Consider the following 5,341-nt stretch of genomic DNA (forward strand, 5'->3'; position numbering starts at 1 on the left):
TGCTATTGAATAGATGCCATGTCCCAAGGACATCAAAGGTATAAGAAGTTTCCTTGGTCATGCCAGTTTTTATAGGAGGTTCATTAAGGACTTCTCAAAAATCTCTCGGCCTCTGACTAATTTATTACAAAAAGATATACCATTTGTTTTTGATGATGACTATGTAGAAGCATTTGAAATACTTAAGAAAGCATTGATTTCTGCACCTATTGTTCAGCCACCAGATTGGAATTTACCCTTTGAAATTATGTGTGATGCTAGTGATTATGTTGTAGGTGCTGTTCTAGGACAAATAGTTGGTAAGAAACTAAATGTTATTCAACATGCTAGTAAAACTCTAGACAATGCTCAAAGAAATTATGCTACTACTGAAAAAGAATTCTTACCAGTTGTATTTGGTGTGATAAGTTTAGACCTTACATTGTTGATTCTAAAGTAACTATTCACACTAATCATGCTTCTATTAAATATCTTATGGAAAAGAAAGATGCTAAACCTAGACTTATTAGATGGGTTCTCTTGCTACAAGAATTTGATTTGCATATTGTTGATAGAAAAGGAGCTGAGAACCCCGTTGCAGACAACCTGTCTAGGTTAGAAAATGTGCTTGATGACCCACTACCTATTGATGATAGCTTTCCTGGTGAGCAATTAAATGTCATAAATGCTTCTCATACTGCTCCATGGTATGCTGATTATGCTAATTACATTGTTGCTAAGTTTATACCACCTAGTTTCACATACGAGCAAAAGAAAAAGTTCTTCTATGATTTGAGGCATTACTTTTGGGATGACCCACATCTTTATAAAGAAGGAGTAGATGGTGTTATTAGACGTTGTGTACCTGAGCATGAACAGGAACAGATCCTACGCAAGTGTCACTCCGAAGCTTATGGAGGACACCATGTTGGAGACAGAACTGCACATAAGGTACTACAATCTGGTTTTTATTGGCCTACTCTCTTCAAGGATGCCCTTAAGTTTGTCTTATCTTGTGATGAATGTCAAAGAATTGGTAATATTAGTAGATGTCAAGAAATTCCTATGAATTATTCACTTGTCATTGAACCATTTGATGTTTGGGGCTTTGACTATATGGGACCTTTTCCTTCCTCTAATGGTTATACACATATTTTAGTTGATGTTGATTACGTTACTAAGTAGGTAGAAGCTATTCCAACTAGTAGTGCTGATCATAACACTTCTATTAAAATGCTTAAAGAAGTTATTTTTCCAAGATTTGGAGTCCCTAGATATTTAATGACTGATGGTGGTTCACATTTTATTCATGGTGCTTTCCGTAAAATGCTTGCTAAATATGATGTTAATTATAGAACTGCATCTCCTTATCACCCTCAGTCTAGTGGTCAAGTATAATTGAGTAATAGAGAACTCAAATTAACTTTGCAAAAGACTGTTAATAGGTCTAGAAAGAATTGGTCCAAGAAACTTGATGATGCATTATGGGCCTATAGAACTGCATATAAAAATCCTATGGGTATGTCTCCATATAAAATGGTCTATGGAAAAGCATGTCACTTACCTCTCGAACTAGAACACAAGGCTTATTGGGCTATTAAAGAACTTAATTATGATTTTAAACTTGCCAGTGAGAAGAGGTTATTTGATATTAGCTCACTTGATGAATGGAGAACCCAAGCCTACGAAAATGCCAAGTTGTTTAAATAAAAAGTTAAAAGATGGCATGACAAAAGGATACAAAAGCGTGAGTTTAATGTAGGTGATTATGTATTGCTATACAACTCTCGTTTAAGATTTTTTGCAGGAAAACTTCTCTCTAAATGGGAAGGTCCTTACGTTATCGAGGAGATCTACCATTCCGGTGCCATAAAAATCAACAACTTCGAAGGCACAAATCTGAAGGTGGTGAATGGTCAAAGAATCAAACACTATATCTCAGGTAATCCCATAAATGTTGAAACCAATGTTATTGAAACCGTAACCCCAGAGGAATACATAAGGGACACTTTTCGGAACATTTCAGACTCCGAAAAGGAATAGGTATGTGGTACGGTAAGTAAGCTGACTCCAAAATAGTTTTTAAGGCAATATTTCTCCATTTTGGAATATTTAGAAAAATAGAAAAATAAGCAGCAGTCCGGGAAGGACACGAGGGCTCCACGAGGGTGGAGGGCGCGCCCTACCCTACTGGGCGCGCCCCCTACCTCGTGGGCACCTCGTGTGCTCTCCGGACTCCGTTCTCGTACACGACACGTATTTTGGTCGGTAAAAATTCATTATATAATCTCCCGGAGGTTTCGACTCCCGTATCACACAATTATCTCCTGTTTGTGTTTCGAGCTGTTGCTGCTGTAGATTAGAGCATGATGTCTTTGCAAGAGTCAGTCGGGGAGAGCCGGGTGTATCATCCGGCACCGAGATCAACAACAAACAATCATGTTGACCCCTTTGGGCCAGCAACGGAGGAAGAGATGGAGGCTGATTTAAAGAGGATAGATGCTATGGAAGAGGATCAAGAAGTCACTTCCCGCCTCCAAGCTGGATTCACAATGGGAGAACTGCAGAGCTCAGCTATTCCAAACTTGGTTATCCCTTCCAATGTTAGATTTCTTTCTTATGAGAATATGAAAAAGAGTGTCACTGGTTCTCCCGCAGCTATGCAGCACCCTTGGGTGCAGGGAGCTTTGGCTGTTACAGGAAAACTTCGAAAGGAAATAATGGACCTCAAGCAGCAAGTCAACAAGCTTGAGGAGGAGAACCGTATCTTGAGGGGCATCATCGCCAAGAATATCACATCACCATCCCCGAAAAGAGAGACATAATCACATGGGTATGGGCACTCCACTTGGCAACTGCCAAGCTTGGGGGAGTGCCCCGGTATCGTATCACCATCACCTTATCTTTACTGTTTTCTTAGTTCGGTCCTTTTGGTAATATCTTGATCTAGTAGAATAAAAGTTCTTAGTATGATCTAGTTGTGAGTTTTGCTTTATTATCCTTCTATGTAATCGAGTCCATGAGCTATATAATAAAGATTAGTGTTGAGTCAAGGGCTTGATTATTTTGCCATGATCCTAAGTGAATAAAATAAAAGAGAAAGAAATAAAAAGAAACAAAGAGATCATGTGAGTCTTATGGAGAGTAATGAGCTCACATAGAAATAGTATGATGAATAAAAGTTGTTGAGGGTTGACAAACACAGTTTTGGTCATCGTTGCAATTAATAGGAAGTAATAAAGAAAGAGAGGTCTTCACATATAAATATACTATCTTGGACATCTTCTATGATTGTGAGCACTCATTAAAATATGACATGCTAAAGAGTTGACATTGGACAAGGAAGACAATGAAATGGGTTATGTTTTCTTACATCTGAGATAAATTATATTGTCTTGGATCTTCCAACATGATGAGCTTGCCTTTCCCCCTCATGCTAGCCAAATTCATTGCACCAAGTAGAGATACTACTTGTGCTTCCAAACATCCTTAAACCAGTCTTGCCATAAGAGTCCACCATATCTACGTATGGATCGAGTAAGATCCATCAAGTAAGTTGTCATCGGTGCAAGCAATAAAAAATTGCTCTCTAATATGTATGATTGATTGGTGTGGAGGAAATAAGCTTTATATGATCATGTGATTTGGAAGTAATAAAAGCGACAGACTGCATAATAAAGGACCATATCACAAGGGGCAATATAAAGTGATGTTATTTCGCATTAAGATTTTGTGCATCCAACCATAAAAGCGCATGACAACCTCTGCTTCCCTCTGCGAAGGGCCTATCTTTTACTTTTATCTCCTACCTTGCATAAGAGTCATGGTGATTTTCACCCTTCCTTTTTACACTTTATCCTTTGGCAAGCACAATATGTTGGAAAGATCCTGGTATATATGGCTAATTGGATGTGAGTTTTCATGAACTATTATTGTTGACATTACCTCTGAGGTAAGACGTTGGGAAGCAAAACTATAAGCCCCTATCTTTCTCTGTGTCCGATTAAAACATCATACCCATAAGTATTGCGTGAGTGTCAGCAATTGTGAAAGATTATATGATAGTTGAGTATGTGGACTTGCTGAAAAGCTCTTATACATTGACTCTTTCCTATGTTATGATAAATTGCAATTGCTTCAATGACTGAGATTGTAGTTTGTTAGTTTTCAATAAAGTTTACGATTCATACTTGATATTTTGATTGAATTATTACTCTAGCATTAGAGATTATATGACAAGAATTATATAAGTTGTTGTTCTAAGAATGATCATGATGCCCTCATGTCCGTATTTTATTTTTATTGACACCTCTATCTCTAAACATGTGGACATATTTTTCGATTTCGGCTTTTCGCTTGAGGACAAGCGAGGTCTAAGCTTGGGGGAGTTGATACGTCCATTTTGCATCATGCTTTTATATCGATATTTATTGCATTATGGGCTGTTATTACACATTATGTCACAATACTTATGCCTATTCTCTCTTATTTTACAAGGTTTACATAAAGAGGGAGAATGTCGGTAGCTGGGATTCTGGGCTGGAAAAGGAGCAAATATTAGAGACCTATTCTGCACAACTCCAAAAATCCTGAAACTTCACGGAAGATGTTTTCCAAATATATAAAAAATACTGAGAGCAAGAACTTCACGAGGGGGGACACACCCTGCCCACGAGGGTGGGGGCGCGCCCTACCCCCTAGGCGCGCCCCCTACCTCGTGGGCCCCCTGGTGGCCCTCCAGTGGCCATCTTCTGCTATATGGAGTCTTTCGATGGGAAAAAAATCATAAGCCATCTTCTCGGACGAAACTCCGCCGCCACGAGGCGGAACCTTGGCGGAACCAATCTAGGGCTCTGGCTGAGCTATTCTGCCGGGGAAACTTCCCTCCCGGAGGGGGAAATCATCGCCATCGTCATCACCAATGCTCCTCTCATCAGGAGAGGGCAATCTCCATCAACATCTTCATCAGGACCATCTCATCTCAAAACCCTAGTTCATCTCTTGTATCCAATTCATGTCTCCAAGTCCGGGATTGGTGCTAGTAGGTTGCTAGTAGTGTTAATTACTCCTTGTAGTTGATGCTAGTTGGTTTAATTGGTGGAAGATCATATGTTCAGATCCTATATTCATATTAATACCCCTATGATTATGAACATGTTTATGCTTTGTGAGTAGTTACTTTTGTTCCTAAGGACATGGGAGAAGTCTTGCTATTAGTAGTCATGTGAATTTGGTATTCGTTCGATATTTTGATGAGATGTATGTTGTCTCTCCTCTAGTGGTGTTATGGGAACGTCGACTACATGACACTTCACCATTATTTGGGCCTGGAGGAAGGCATTGGGAAGTAATAAGTAGATGA

The sequence above is a fragment of the Triticum urartu genome, chromosome 6, assembly GCF_003073215.2.
Source record: "Triticum urartu cultivar G1812 chromosome 6, Tu2.1, whole genome shotgun sequence".
Lineage (NCBI taxonomy): Eukaryota > Viridiplantae > Streptophyta > Magnoliopsida > Poales > Poaceae > Triticum > Triticum urartu.